Raw genomic sequence first — 17,328 nt, 5'->3', positions numbered from 1 at the left:
ATTAATAGACTGTTTTAGGAGAAGCAGGCAAGAGATGATGGCAGTTTCTGTTTGGATGGTGTTAATAGACATGGAAAGAAATAAACACACTAAAAATGTTTTGAAAATATAGCCAACTGGTTTTTGATAAAGGAACAAAGACAGTATTATGGTGAAAGACAGTTTTTTTCAACAAATGATGCTGAAACAACTGGACATCATCATGCAAAAGAAAAATAAAGAATCTAGACACAGACCTTACATACTTCACAAACTTAACTCAAAATGAATCACAGATGTAAATGTAAAATATGAAACTATAAAACTCCTAGAAGAAAACATAGAAGAAAGTCTAAATGATCTTGGGTATAGAGATGGCTTTTAGACAACTTTTGAGATACAACAATGTGTAAAGGCATGATCCTTGAAAGAAATAATTGACAGACTGAATTGCATTAAAATTAAAAACTTCTGCTCCATGAAGGATGCCATCAAGAGAATGAAGACACAAGCTCCAGAACAGGAGAAAATATTTACAGAAGATGTATCTGATAAAGGACTGTCAAACAAAATATACAAAAATTTTTAACACTCAGAAAAAAATGAATAATTCAATTTTAAAACAGGTAAAAGACCTGCACAGATATCTGACCAAAGAAGGCACACAGGTGGCAAATAAGTATATGAAAAGATATTCTGTATCATATGTCATTAGGAAGTGATAAATTAAAATAACAGTGAAATACCACTATGCGTCTAATTACAATGACCAAAAGCCAGAACACTGACATCAAATGATGAAAATTATGTGGAGAAACAAACTGTCATTAATTGCTAGTGGAAATGCAAAATGGTACATCCACTTTGGAAGATAATTTGTCAGCCATGTAAAAATACAATGCAATTAGGTGGGAGTGAAATAATTCTCAATACATATCAGGAAGTGTTGATTTTCTAGGATTCTCCTGAAATAACCTAGAACTGAAGACTTGCTACCATGTCTTTTATTGAGGGAATTCCATTTTCTTCCTAGACAACCCACATGTGATCCTTTTGGGAAGCCATAGTAGTTACTCAGTCCTCAAGACATTTTAAGATCTGATATCAAATGGCCACAGATATTTTTCTCTTCTGTTGCTTCCTTGTTTATTTCTCCCTCACTCTTTTCTAATTCTAACTTCCTAAAAACTAATTATTCAGGAGATTTAACTGGGTATTTCAAGGTATAAAGAGGGTAGCTATATTACTGAATAATATTGACTGAAAACCTCCCTATGCTAAATGATGACAGAAAGGTGGAAAATAAACCACATGCACACACACACGCACACAAACACATGCAAAGAAAACTTAAAAACAAACAAGCAAGATTAGGGTGAATGTTGTAAAGCTTTAGAAAAAGGTCTTATGCCAGCCACAACATAATACAAATGTTGAAATAAACAGACTGGGGACTAAGAATTCTGCAATCAGTCAGGGTCTTGTCGTGGTAAAGTATACCCCTCGGATAGCACAAAGTCTAGTCTGAAATGTTGAGGGCAGCATAGCAGAGCTCTTTGCTTTCTACAGAAACTCTTTGTGAATTTCAGTAATGAAAATCAGCAGCCCTGACCTGTGTGACCCCATCTGTAGATTCTGCCCCCGTTGGCGATTTACCATAAGTAAGCCTTCTCCCTCCAATTTCTGAGGCACAGCAGACAAGTGAAAAAGTGTGAAAAGGTTACTCATTATAAACTGAGAAATGGATAAACTTGCAATTTTTAAAACATGTGAAACACATGTTCCCCAGGTAAGACCTTACACTCTAAATGTCAAGCCAGAGTGAATTCTTAAAGCTGAGTTATAAAGCTCTGAAAATAGAGTTTACAATGAAAATGTTGACAGGCTCTTGGAGCGACTGTAGTATAGAAAATTTAATATGTCACCTTGTTTTACAAGATTTTACTGGCATAGAAGAAAATTAAAACATTTAACATCTTTCACTTCACCAAATTGCTTTCCTCCTCCAAACTGTAGTGCCATTTGTAGCGCTATTTCATTTGTAATCCTCCTTGTTATTGTCATTGTGCCTAACACACATTCTCAACTCAGCACTCACATTTTCTTTCTGAAGTGCTAACATGCTTACTGGGGAGGCATTATCTGGTAATCTTTTTCACATTTTCTGAAGGCATGATAAGTTATAAGAGTTGTTGTGGAGGAAAGGCTGAAATTATTTACATAGCTACACAGGCAACATAAATAATGCTGATTATTAAAATATTTCCTAGAAAAACGGCTTTTAAAAAGCCCTTTTTTAAAGTGAAACATTTGTACTACAGGTATTTACACAAATTCAAGGGAAAAATAAGACGGGAAAAATGGCTTAGTGTTGGAAGAAACAAATTTAGACCTTCGGGCAAAATAGAGTAACTGCTTGCAGTTTTTGAACACAAGAAACCAACAAGCATCAAATGAGGGATAATTTTCTAAGCCAGTTATAAATAATGAAGATTTGTGTGAAAACATAGTTGTTAATTCAAGTCATCATAAGCACGAGTCTCTTAACCCCATTATTTTTATGTCTGTAATGACCATTTACTTTTGTGATATGTTAAAGGCTGCCCGGGGTAGCTGCCCAATAGGCAGTTTACATGCCTTCCTAGAATGTAGTGAAATTGTCCCAAGGTTTGCCGACCCACAGAAAGTTCTTCAAAGCCATGACAAACTTTACTTCTGACTTTTGCTAAGTGAGGTTAAAGAGATGTGTTTCAATATCATCAAATAATAAAATCATGAACACTGAGTATTATCCAACTACTTTCTAGCACAGTCATATTTTATTGATCCTATTTACTTCAGGCAGAAGTATCGATCCTACAATATTGGTGCTAAGAACTTTAAAAAGACAAATATAATCTCTTATGTTTGCATAGGGCCCACCTAGATGGGGAAGAACAAACCTCTGCATGGGAAACAGGCCAATACTCATAGAGCAGCAAAGACACAGGGTATGTGTCCCCACATAGAAAAAGGCTTCTCCATGGGGATTCTCTCTTCCTATTTGCTGCAAGGTACCTAGGGAATCTTTAATATTCCCCTGATTTTCTGTTTTTCATAAAGCCTCACTTATTGAGCTTTTACCATTGATGGGGACAGGGAACAGAGAAATTCTAGGCAGAAAAGGGTGGGTCCCTGACAAAATCTCACCCTCAAGCTAAAAAGCCTGAAATCACCACCTAAAATGAGAACTTATATCCCTGTTTTCCTGCTCAAATGTTGCCTTTTCCTAAACCACCCATGGCCCCACTGCGTCTCATCATGTGCCTATAAAGACCCCAGACTCAGCCAGCAGAGGGGAGAAGCAGCCGGATGATTGGAGAGAAGTGGCTTGACTTCAGAGGAACAGCTTGATGGCATAACTTCAAAAAAGAATTCAGCCAGAGATGGCCAGACTTCAAGGGAAGATTACCTACCCTTCCCCCACACTGTACTCTTTTCAGCTTCTCTTCCCACTGAGAGCCACTTTCCTCGGCAATAAAATCCCCCACATTTACCATCCTTCAATTCATTCATGCAACCTTATATTTCCTGGATGCTGGACAAGAGCTTGGGAGCCATGAGTGCAGATACAGAAGGCTGTCACACTGGCTCTTTGCCTTTGTTGGCAGAGGGTAGCCATGGGCCCACTGAGCTGTTAACACTTAAGCTGTCTGCAGATGGCAGAGCTAAAAGCACTGTAACACACCCTCTGGGCCTTCGGGAATTGCAGGCACCCCACCTGGATGCTGCCATGGGGCCTGCATAGAGTTTGCTCCTGCTGGCACCCAAAAGTACTTGCTCTGGCTCCTGTACCTGCTCACTTGTGCACTCCCTCCTGTGAAGGGTGTGCAGCAGGTCTGAGTGATTGGAGTTTGATCCTGCCGGCACCAAAATGGCCGGCTGGTTCCAGCACTTGTGCACTCCAGTTCCTGACTTCTTCACTTGTGCGCTCCCTCCACAAGGAGTTGAGAGCAGTGGGCTGAGTAAAGAAGAACCCCTGTTGCGAGTCCCGTGAAGGGGTCAGGGAAACATCCTGCTTCACTATGTTTTAGGTCCTCTGTTCAGCATTATTTGGTAATCTTCACAATAACCATAGAAGATAGACACTATCTCATAGCCATTAATACATGAAAAAACTAGGCCCAGAACATTTCCATGGTTGTCCCAAGTTTGCAGAACTAGTGAATGGCCAAGAGATAGATTCTGAGGCTGACTAGCTCTGAAGCCTGTGCCCCTAACCACCGTGTTACCCCACACAACTAACAAGGTTCTATGGAGTCTCACTGCCTAGGGAGGTTAAGACAAATGTAACATGGTGTGTGTCTTTATGAGATCTTTGGCCAGGGGAGGAGTCGTGTTTGTCTAGGAGCCTTGTAAGGATACAGTGTAATATGTTCCATGCAATGACAGAGGGAAGGATAGATTATGATGAGCACAAAGAAGATGGAGCCTCTCCTAGTCTAGGGGGCCAGTTAAAGGTTCCTGAAGGTGGGTTGCAAGAACTGAGTCTGAGGAAAAAAAGGCAAGAGCTAGCCTGATGTATGAGAGAATAAGGCATATAGAATAAAGGGTGCAAAGCCATGGCACCAGAATGCACATTTATCAAATTGCTGTAAAACATGAAGAGATGAGTATGGATTTGGTTACAAATGAGGCTAGAGTCTGGGTGTGGTGGCTTATGCCTGTAATCCTAGCACTTTGGGAGGCCAAGGCAGGAGGATCACTTGAGGTCAGGAGTTCAAAACCAGCCTGGCCAACATGGTGACCCTGTCTTTACTAAAAATACAAAAAAAAAGAAAAAAAAAATTAGCCAGGTGTGCTAGCACATGCCTGTAATCCCAGATACTCAGGTGGCTGAGGCAGGAGAATCGCTTGGCTTGAACCTGGGAGGCAGAGGTTGCAGTGAGCCAAGATCAGATCACTGCACTCCAGCCTGGGCAACATGAGCAATAATCTGTCTCAAAAAAAAAAAAAAAAAAAAAAAATGAGGCTAGAGGTATAGGCAGGACTCAGATGCTAAAAGACATTTAGGCCACCAGAAAGAGTTCTCATTCTTCTATGGTATGCTGATGTGACTCTATGGGGTCTGACATTATATACAGAGCCTGAAAAATTGTTATTTTGGACCTAAGAGGAATCCCAAGATAGTTCATGGAGTGATATCTACTAGAAACTTCTTTTTACAGACAGCAGAAGAGACACAAATCAGTACATGGAAAATTGTCTTAGACTATGTGTATTACTATAAAGGAATGTCTGAGGTTGGATAACTTATAAAGAAAAAACGTTCATTTGGCTTCCGGTTTTGAAAGCTGTGCAAGAAACATGGTGCCAACATCTACTTCTGATAAGGGCCTCAAGCTGCTTCCATTTGTGGCAGAAGGTGAAGGGAAGCCAGCATGTACAGACATCACATGATAAGAGAGGAAACAAGAGGGAGAGGGAGGAGACACCAGGCTCTTTTTAACAACCAGCTCTCCTGGGAACTAATAAAGCAAGAGCTCATTTATCACTGTAAGGATGGCACTGAGCCATTCTGAGAAATCCACTGTCGTAATACAAACACCTCCCATTAGGCCCCACCTTGTGGATCAAATTTCAACACGAGGTTTGGAGGGGATGAATATCCAAACCATAGTCAGAAACCCAGGACATGGATGAGATGCATTCCTCTAGGTTTCCATGTATAAGATTCTGACAAATGCCTATGGCTGTTCATTAACAGTGTCAACTCATCACTACTCTTCTCAGAGTAGGCAGTAGGCTTCAATGATATTTACAAGTTAAGAAGTCAGCTCTATTTGCTCAGTCAATAGCAGTAAAATGAATCCTGGCTTACAATGTTTAGGTCCAGGCTTATAAAATGCTCTTGAATATACCAGTTTCTATCAAAATGTTCATACCCTTTGATTAAGTGATTGCATCACTAGGTAAGAAGAAGACTTGTCAAAGGTATGTACAGAAGAGCATTTACTAAATACAAGAATATTCATTAATGAATTATTAGCAAAAGCAAAAATTCAGAAACAAATAGAATAGCTTTCAATATATGAATCATAAACCATGAAATATTGTGCAGGAATTAAAAAGCATGAGACTGATCTGCAAGAACAAATATAGAAAGATGCCCAAGATATATCATTAAGCGAAAAAACAAGCCACAGGATAATCAGATAATCTCATTTATGTTAAATAGCAAAGACAGAAAGTAGGTAAGTGTTTTCCAGAGCAGGAGGAGAAGGGGAGATAGGAGTGATGAAAATGTTATGGAATTAGATAGTGGTGATGGTTGCACAATTTTATGAATATTCTAGTAGTGACTGGATTATATACTTTTAAGGGTAAATGTTATGGTATATAAACTGTTTCCCAATAAAAGCAAATAAACAAATCCCAGATATTCACAATGTGTATACTGAGGTGGAAGAGAACATTTATTTTATCTGCAATTACATATTCCGAATCCGGCCACTCCTGGGCTGGGACATAACTGGAAAGAACTTTAGAAAAATAGCCACAAGTTTGGCTCATGGAGTGCCCAATGCACTGTGGGATCCAAAGGATGCTCCTGGAACCTGTGCCTTCTGCATCAGAGAAATACTAATTATTTTTTATGTCATGTTTCAGCCTTTGGAGATGAATTCCTTTGCAAAAGGGACCACAAAAATCCAATCCAATAAAACCAACCAGCGCTGAAATTTAATGTTGTAGCTATATAGGTTTTATTAATCTTTAACACACTTTCTTAAATAGGTTTCTAGTTGGTGAAGTATTCCAGGTAAAATCTTAGTAAATGAACCTGATGAGCAGCCTGTTTTAAGGGTGGTAAAGCCTCAGGGTTACAATGAAACTGATTCTTTTAAAGCAGATTTTAAAAATGTGTATAAAAAGAACAAGGGTTATAAATCCACAAGCAGATTTTATGACCGTGGTGTTCATCAGTAGATTGAAGACACAGAGGCTTATCTAGGAAGAGCCATCTAAATGGAAAGGTGTGTGAATGAGTCTAAATATTTATGTCTAAATATCTCTGGGTAACCTAAGTTAGGATATAAATAGTGTAAATTCATTCCTTTACAGATCATCATGGGAAATATGCAGATGTGATAGAATACAGATCCTGTCACACAAACTATATCCCACATATATAACCATCTTTTTTTTTTAAGTTGTCATCTCACTTTGTTGCCCAGGCTGGAGTGCAGTGGTGCAATCATAGATCGTTGCAGCCTCGAACTCCTGGGCTCAAGCAACCTCCCACTTCAGCCTCCTAAGTAGCTAGGACTGCAGTAGCTATGTAGCTAGCCTCCTAAGTAGCTAGGACTAAGTAGCTAGGTAGTAGCAGGCATGTACTACCATACCTGGCTAATTTTTAAATCTTATGTAGAGATGGGACCTTGCTATGTTGCTCAGACTGGTCTCAAACTCCTGTCTTTAAGTGATCCTCTTGCTTCAGCCTCCCAAAGTGTTGGGATTACAGGCATGAGCCACTACTCCCAGCCCCAGATATACTGAGACCTATCAAATATATTTTTTTGATTTTTGCTTAAAAAATGTCATGTTTTTTTTTTTTTGAGATAAGGTCTCACTCTGTCACTCAGACTGCAGTGCAGTGGCACGCTCACAGCTTACAGCAGCCTTGACCTCCTGGCTCAAGTGATCCTTCTGCCTCAGCCTCCCAAGTAGCTGGGACTATAGGCATGCACCACCACAGCTAGGTAATTTTTTATTTTTTTGTAGAGACAGGGGTCTCACTATGTTGCCCATGCTGATCTTGAATTCCTGGGCTCAAGCAATCCTGCCATCTCAGCCTTCCAAATGTTGGGATTATAGGCATGAGCCACCATGCCCAGCCTATCAAACTATTTAAATGTAATTTTTCTCTGACACATGCTCATTGGGATTCTGAAGGTAGACATGCTACTCTGAGAAACCAAACTTTGAGGCTTAACTGCCCTCCAGAAATTAGAACTCCATAGCTCCATCTGGCCCAATTAGAGATACCTGAGTTACGTTTCACAATAAGCGCTAGTTAAGAACCTTTGATAAATTCTGTGTACCTAAGAGCTGCTCCTCAGATGCTGCGGGAATTCTTCTTTTTCTTTTATTCCCTTTTTTTTTTTTTTTTTTTTGAGACAGCGTCTCGCTCTTTCACCCAGGCCGGACTGCAGTGGCGCTATCTCAGCTCACTGTAAGCTCTGCTTCCCGGGTTCACGCCATTCTCCTGCCTCAGCCTCTCGAGCAGCTGAGACTACGGGGGGAATTTTTCAAACAAGGCTTTTCAATGGAAGTGCTTTGACCTTTGAGGCAAAGGCTCAGTCTTTTAACAGGAAACTTCCAAAGAACTCTGGGCTAGAGCACTAAGAGTCACAGGTGTGTGTGTGTGTGTGCATGTGTGTGTGTTTGTTCATTCCCAGTATAACATAGAATGAAGAGATAAATTTGGAAATTTGGGACCTACTCTGATTATTGAATTTCTATCAAAAATATTTATCATTGTTGTTTTATTGTTATTGTTTTATGTTAACTTCATGATTCAAGGTCCAAAACAACTGATTTGCTAGGTCAAAAATGTGTCACTCCTTCATGAATCCAAATGGCTCTTTCTGATTTATTCTAACTCTTACCTCTACCAAATAATAGGCAAATTTAGTAATGATAGGCGTAATGACTGATATGATTTGACTGTGTCCCAACCCAAATCTCATCTTGAATTACCATATGTTGTGGGAGGGACCCTGTGGGAGGTAATTGAATCATGGAGGCAGGTCTTTCCCACACTGTTCTCATGATAGTGAATAACTCTCACAAGATCTGATGGTTTTAAAAAGGGGAGTGACCCTGCACAAGCTCTCTCTTTGCATGCCACCATCTGTGTAAGATGTGACTTGCTCCTCCTTGCCTTCCGCCATGATTGTGAGGCCTCCCCAGCCATGTAGAACTGTAATAAACCTCTTTATCTTCCCAGTCTCTGGTATGTCTTTATCAGCAGTGTGAAAATGGACTAATACAATGACCAATGTATTAGACTGCTTATTATAGAGTATACAGATATAGATTATAAATATAAAGACTGTTAACAATAACTTTTTACAGGGAGATAAGTAATTTTGTTCACTAACTGCATTCATTACTTTCATCTATATATACTGCTTATGACAGTACACATTTAAGATGGTTGAAGTACCATATACTGAGATTTTCCATGATTTCCTCTAATTAATTTACTTGGCTTCCAGGACACATTCTAGGTTTTGATGTCTCTTTACTTTGTAGAAAAGCTTTGTATCTAATATTAATATCTTAATTCAAATGTGTTTGTATACAATTATTGTGTTTAAATAATATATTTTACCATACACATAAAAATATAATAGGAAAAAAATCAGTACCAGAAATAGGTTCATAAAGTTATTATCCATCATTATTTCATCAGAATTGTATAACTGTGCTATCTAATGTAATGCTACAATTATTCTACTTAATGATGGGGTGCAGGACATGCTACGCCAACATGTGGTGGTTTGGAGGTCACTCTCTATCTCCCACCTTTCTATGTGAGAGCTGTCCATAAAAGAAACCCTCATGTGACAGGAGTCCTGCCCCATAGCCAGGCAAAGTGATATGGTCTGGTTCTGTGTCCCCACCCAAATCTTATCTTGAATTGTAACCCAAATTGTAATCCCCACGTGTTGTGGGAGGGACCTCGTGGGAGGTGATTGAGCCATGGGGGTCGTTCCCCAATGCTGTTCTCAATGATAGTGAGTTCTCATGAGATCTGATGGTTTCATGAGTGGCTTTCCCTCCCTTCACTCTGCACTTCTCTCATTCTTTTCCTTCCTGCTGCCATGTGAAGAAGGATATGTTTGCTTCCCTTTCCACCATGATTACAAGTTTCCTGAGGCTTCCCCAGCCCTGCAGAACTGTGAGTCAATTAAATCTCTTTCCTTTATAAACTACCCAGTCTTGGGCAGTTCTTTATAGCAGTGTGAGAACAGACTAATACAGAAAGGAATACCATACAGAGGTATAGACAATTATTTGAACAATCAGACCTTACTCAAGTTCCCCCAGTTTATTTCCATTTGTCTATGCTCTCTGTCCAATCATGTTTTTCCACAATTCTCCACTTCTCTTATAAGACTTAGCATAAAAATATAAAGCTTTCCCTAGGGGTTTGGGTCTTCATTTCTGAAAGTTACTTGTGTATAACTTTGTTTAAATGAATTTGTTACACTTTTTTCTTGTTAATCTGTGTTTTGTTAAACAGATTAACAAGATTAACAGTGTAATATATTTTCCTTGTGATGTAAAGGAACAGATATTACATTATTTTCTCTCACATTACTATGATTTGAATCTTTTTTATCTTGACATTTTTCAAGAAACTTAAATTTTTATATTCCAAAAAGGTTTTCTAAAATTCAAAAGAGTTTTTGGTTACTATTACTGAGTTGTGTTAGATGTTTCTCCTGCATTTTCATTACAGTACCAGCAAAAATCAAACTGTAGATAGCTTAAGAGTTGAATAAAAGAACAGAGCTCTTAAGATACTGACTAAATTTAGAATGAATAATTAGCTATTTCCATTGTCACATGAATTAGAATTCATAACAAAGAAAAGGAAATGAAAGGTTGAAAATTTTTTTTAGGTTATTTTGTTGATGTTTCTACTATAAAAAGCCTTGTCAAGTTCTCTATTGTAAATTTTATAATGTAGAAGATGTCTTTTCACTCTGCATATTTTTCAGGAATATATTTCTATTTTAATTTTATTGCAGAGTTAATTGACTTAGGAAGGAGGCAACTAAAACCCTACTCTTTAAAATGCGATTATTTAAGTTGAGGGTGTGGGGGCTGTGTGATGGAATAGGCATTGGGGAAATATTGGTGATGGCTGTATCTCAATTTGATTTAGCAATAAAATTAAAGAAAAATGATAAGACTTATACAACAGTTACTTATAAAACCACATTTATTTCTTATTTTTTCTTTCTCTCATGCTTTAACTACAAAACAATAGGAACATTTAGCTAAATGAAGATCATTAAGTCATTAAGAATTATGGAGTCAGAGCAATTTAATTTTCTGCTTATCATTTGAAAATAAACAATACCTCTATAAATGTAAAATGGAAAGCTCTGCACTGTAACCGAACCTTCCCAAATAGAATTCTGAGCATATTCAAGGGCCCTGGGATACATTTTCCAGACTACTGCACAGGATGAAATTGATCTTCCAGGCAAAATTCTTATATTTGCTCCTGTAGAGAGAAGGAATATATACATTTTTCTTGGTGTTTCCTTTATATAACATTTGAGTGACCTGAGGCAATGTGGTTTATTCTTCCTTCTCTTCAGTTAAGGTTTTTTTTTTTCGGGTTCTTTTAAGTAAGGACATAAAGGTCAGGTTATCATTTCACAAAATGCTTCATTCTAGCTTCTCTCACCATAATATGCTTTCACTAATTATTTCATAACTCATTTAAATGGGAGGCATTCTAGAAGAGAATTCACTGAAACAACTCCTCAAGTAACTAATTATTTTTTTAAAACACAGGGGAATTTTAATTATAATGCTGGTGTTATTTAAAAGCAGAGTGTGACAATTTGCATCTTGAACATCTATTGTAATAGGGAAGAAAAAAATATGTCCCTGAATGAAATAACAACTCAAGAAATACAATTTAGTTGGCCTTTTATTTTCTTGATTTTTAAGGAGCAGAAAAAAAATATGCAAACTTGGCCTGAATTGTAAAACCACTTAGAAAGATAAAAGATTACCAAATTGTGTTCCTAGAAAGATCATTATTTATGACCTTATTTTAAAAATTATATGCTGTCTGTTTTTCTGACACAGATTTGTCATGTGTCACTATTGAATGTATAGCTATGATAGCAAAATCTTCTCATCTTAGAAGAAAACATCTAAATCATAGTGTTTCTCACAAGGAGTTGACATTTTCAAGGGACTAAGTGGATAAATCGATTTTCATTATTATTATCATTATTACCATTATTGTTATTTTCCTTAATTTGTATTGTGGAGAGTTTCATTGATTAAAAATAAATGACTGATTACATAAGAAATTGTTTACAGAGTTCTGAAATCTGGTCCTTAGATTGAGAAGCAAAGTGATAAGGGAATAAGTGTGCATCTGGATTTAGACTATCTAAGTCCCAATCTCTGGCCATAGAACTCTTAGCTTTTCCCAGTAAGTTCTTAACCTGTCAATTTGGATACTTATCTCACAGTTTCTGAGCATTACAAGGTAATGTATACAGATTCACTTTCTGAAGCAGAAACTGCTATAAAAAGCAAGTCAGTGGTTTTAATGTTAAGATGTAAATGCTCAAAAATTAACAAAGACAAATACACCTGGACACTATACACTTAATGTATCCAGCAGTCAGCATTGCTTTACCCTTGGAGGAGCCTGTCCCACGCCATCCCCAGAAGTATAAATGCAAGCAGAATACCACTTAGGCTCCAACTGTGCTCCTTAAAGTGTGCAGGGCAAGTCAGTGGACAAGGAGCTGTGTGGGTGGGTAGGTGTGGGGATGGGTGGACAGGTGGTCATGGTTGTATAAAAAAGCAAAAAAAAAAGGGATTTTTATGTTTATTCATAGGAAATCTGTTGTTATCTAGTCTTCTTACATATTAGAATTAATCCCTCATCCCCAGAAGGGTATCAGTTGTGTTAAATTCCAAGTCGAGACCAAGTGAACTCCCATGAACCAGCTTCAGTGAATCTTTTTCAGTTGAAAAGCCATTAAGAAGGCTGAGAGGAGTGCCCTGTACGTGTTTCGGAAATGATTGCAAGGTCACTCAATCTCAAACGCCTGCTCTGGTCAGTACAAACTATATTGATTGCATTAACATAATAGTAGATCCACTGGTCAAAAGTGAATCTTTTATTCCAAGGGATTTGGGCACTGCTTGCCAATAAATCTCCATAGATTTAACTTTTTGAAAACTCAATTCAGGCTTGCCAGTTTGTGTTCACAGACTGCAAAGGCAGATATCTGATCCAAGATTACAATATGTATGTCTCAGGATTTGTTGCCTATTTTTCATTGCCCTGAAAAAAAATATTTTGCATCATCACATGGGAATATTGAAAGTTGTTCATTCCTAATAATTATTAAAATAACACAATAATAATCATTGTTAGTTCTATTTATACTATGGCTGTCATTGATTAGGAATCTACTCTGCACTAGAGCTTTACATCCTAGATGTTGTTTGAAAATTACCACAGCCTTGGGAGGTAGGTTATTATTATGTCTGCTGAACAGAAAATAATCCAGAGGCTCAGATAGCTGGCAACAGTTAGAGTGGGGAAGATGTGCTTGGCCAGATGCAAGTTCATTTTCACGGTAAGGGTTAGGGAAGGAATGAAGAAATGCTCATGCTTTTTCCTTTTTAAGTGGCACTTGAATATTCCCAAACAGTCAATTTTCTAATCACAAAGTTTTCAATAGTTAATTAATTTGTAGGCTATTGAGATATAAAGCAAATTATTCCAACTTAGTTTGTTAAGAGTATGTTTATATATGCACATATATGGGTGAGTTTGATCTGCTGAAATCCAGTGAAGAAGGAGGAGGAGTAGAAGGGAGACAAAGAAGAGAAGGAGAGGTAGAGAGGAGGATGGCAACAGCGGAAAGCTCTCTTTATATGGCATAAAGCCCCATGTCTTCATTTGTAAGGCAAATGTCTACTATTAACATGACATACTTTGCTAGATACACAGTGGAGGGGATGGTAGGAAAGCTTCATAGATAAGTTCAGGGCTGCTTCCCTTCTTCAGCTGTTCTCAATCTAGAGGACTAAATGGAAGTATACATGGCACAGAAACACTGTAGCATTTTAGATTAGAGCTAATTGGACAAAAATAAAATTCCCAAATGTCAGCCAGTATGATGAAGTTGCTTTCAAATGGAGATTTACTAGCCCAGATATTCTTTACTGATAGAGCTCAAAATGACTAGAAATACTGATAGTCAGCAGCCTGTTACTTTGCAACTTTTAAAAAAATGTTGGATGGAATGATAGTTCTTCATTTATCTTTCCTACTTTCCTTCCTTCTCTAGCCAAGTGTGCGCTCAAGCCTTAAAGAGCACTTGAGAAGCTCCTAGAAAATAGGATGAATGGTGCATGGCAAGATCATTGCGTAAAATGTGCTGACTGATTAAAGACAGATTTCATTTGCTACACTTCTTTTTATCAAAAGACACTTTGAGAAAGCAAAAATGGAAGAGGGACATTATTTAATATGGGCTCTATACAGCACCTGAGAGTACAAGACATTTTTTTGTTGTTGTTGTTTTACCCAAGCAAAGCCTACTGTTACCATTTAGTGGTGACTGGTTTATTGAGTGCTAATGCTTTAAAACTGAGATTAAATCAGGTCCATGGTCTTTATTACTGGGAAGATATATACCCCTTGTGAATTCTAGTGGTTTGGCAATCTTAACCTCAGCAGACATAACATTGATGTATTCTGTGTTGCCAAACAGCATGGTAAGTGTTTAAAATGCTGTGAACAGCCTTATTACCTTGAAATGATACAACCTAATATGAGATTGTAACTCAAGGACTAAATCCGTGTGCCTATCCTTGTACAGAATACTAAAGTCCAAGCTACTGTATTTTAATATCTCACAGAGAAGGAATTGTTCTTCATTTCACTACTGAAAGACAGTACATGAAATGTGAATGTAGATTGCATGAAGACTGAAACTGCAATGTAACAGGCCATTTTCATTAACACTGCATAGGCAGCTGCCTTTCGTAATAAGGCATCAAAATATCAGCCTGCTTCATTCAAATCAGCAGACTTCCTCTGGCCTTGTGGACAACTGATGGGTGGGATCTATGGGGCCAGAAATTCTCTAGTGACTGAAAGTCAAATTGTCCCCTTTCCATTTCACTTGGAGCATTCTGAGAAGCTGCTTTTATCAAATCTGAAGCATTTATTCCACCTATTTCTCCTAATCAATCATAATTAACATTAACATTCAGTTCTGGCGACACTTTATGCTCATCAATCAAAAATTTCAGACACCCGTCACTTCAAGTTTCCAGTTACTTTATAGCCTTGATTTTCATGATCAGGATGTCACCTGGCCTGTCTCCTGAGTAGGGCGGGTTTTCTGCATCTGCACCTCAGTCTGTCATTGCTAAAGCAGACCAGGGACACTTCAAGGTAGAGTGACCCACTGTCCTGGTTTTACCTGGCACTCAGGTGGCTTCCCAGGATATGGGACTTTCAACTGCAAAAACCAGGTCAGTCCAAAGAAAAGCAGAATGGCTAGCCAGTCTACCTCTAGGTAAAATCTGGCTTAACTGACTATGAAAAACTCTGCCTTCATCAGTTTGGGTGGCTATCACAAAGTATTGTGGACTGGGTAGCCTGTAAACAACAGACATTGATTTCTCAAAGTTCTGGAGGCTGGAAACCTGAGATCAGGGTGCCAGCATGATTGGTTTCTGATGAGGGTCCTCTTCTGGATTGCAGATTATAGACGTCTCATTGTATCCTCACATGGTGAAAGAAGCAGGGGTGTTCTGTGGTTCCTTTTGTAAGGGCACTAATCACATTCATGAGGGCTCCACCCCCATGATCTAATTATCTCTCAAAGGCTCCACCTCCCAGTGCTATCACATTGGGGGTTAGAATTTCAATATATACATTTTAGAGAGAAATAACATTCAGTCTATAGAGTTCTTAGTGGAGAAAAGAAGCTACAGAAGAGTGGTTTGAAGCTACATATGGGAATTAACCACATATCTATGAGATGTAATTCTTTATAGCACTGCCTGACAAAATCACATCTTTCAGATTTCAACTTTCTCAAACCCTCACTAGGAGAGCGCATGAGGGAGTGGTGATTCTGCCCAATTGTCCTGTTATTGATGAAAATGAGTTATTCTGATCAGTCTTCCAAGATGAGACTAGACTAAGTAGGACCTGGGAAAGAAAACCATAACAAATGACTAAACAGCCTATGATTCAATTTTGTTTTTACTGAGAACCGAAGATTATGTTGAAAGCAGCCCTTCAAATCTGCTTACCCATTCATAACTTAAATTTATTTCAAGTTCGATCTGCTTGCCTTGCTTTATGGTCAATATAAAAGTTAAAAAATACAACAACAGGTTTTGGTCAAATCATTATAGAAACAAGTAAAAAAACTGATTCTTCGCTTTGCAGGTCTAACATTTCAGGGGCCAACAGAAATAATTATGAGCTGCCTTCTAACCAGAAGAGTGAGGCAAAAATAGCAATATCATCGGTTCCAGAATGGTCAGTACCATTTTTTCAGGGTCTACATGACTTCAGTGTATCCAGGTGAAAACAAAAACTGTTCATCTTATTACTCAGCTGTTGAGCCAACATGTTACCAAGCATTAAGAAATTTGGAAGCACTAGAAGGAATTTTTATTTCTTACTTGAGATGTATATGTTGTAGGCCATGCCACTATAATTAAAATAAAATTTACTCTTCTTAAGGCCCAACAACAAAAAAATGGACTCTGCAAACATTTAGCATTTAATGAAGCTGTAAAGTAAAATTAGCAAATTATATTTTCTAATATTTTTCTATTAATGAGAAGTCCTCCCTTAGATATAAGCAGTAAGTCAACTTGAAACAGTTTTGTTTAAAAAAAAAATCTCATAACATTTTGCAGCTAGTTGAGGTCCTATGACTGTTTTCTAAGCTAATTTAAGGAGAAAGGTCAGTCAAAACCATGAGAGAATAAACATGAATCTTTTTACATCTTTCCTTTTTCTTAAAAATGTGCATTGTTGGTGAAAATGTAAATTAGACAGCCATTATGAAAAATGGTTATGTAGCTTTCTCAAAAAACTAAAATTAGAATTACCATATGATACAATAATCTCACTTATGGGTATATATCCAAAGGAATTGAAATGAGGGTGTATAAGAGATATCTATACTCCATGTTAATTGCAGCATTATTCACAACAGCCAAGATGTGGAATCAATCACGAATGGGTGAATGGGTAAAGAAAATATTATATATACATCATATATATATATATGATATATATACATCATATATATATGATATATACACATCATATATATATGATATATACACATCATATATATATATGATATATATACACACACACAATGGAGTACTATTCAGCCTTTAAAAAGAGTAAATCCTGTTATTTGTGATAACATAGATGAACCTAGAGGATATTATGCTAAGGGAAACATGCCAGGCACTGAAAGAAAAATACTGCATGATATCTCACTTACAGGTAGAATCTATTATAAAAAAAGTCAA

At 37.6% G+C, this 17,328-nt stretch overlaps 1 protein-coding gene across 5 annotated transcripts in view; it reads right to left on the bottom strand.

The window, feature by feature from the left end:
* The window catches only part of DCC (DCC netrin 1 receptor), a 1,201,233-nt gene that overhangs the window by 763,482 nt on the left and 420,423 nt on the right, over positions 1-17,328 (bottom strand). The window lies entirely within an intron of this gene.

The sequence above is a fragment of the Pongo abelii genome, chromosome 17 (genome assembly GCF_028885655.2).
Source record: "Pongo abelii isolate AG06213 chromosome 17, NHGRI_mPonAbe1-v2.0_pri, whole genome shotgun sequence".
Taxonomy (NCBI): Eukaryota; Metazoa; Chordata; class Mammalia; order Primates; family Hominidae; genus Pongo; species Pongo abelii.
This window is presented reverse-complemented; position numbering and strand designations above follow the sequence as displayed.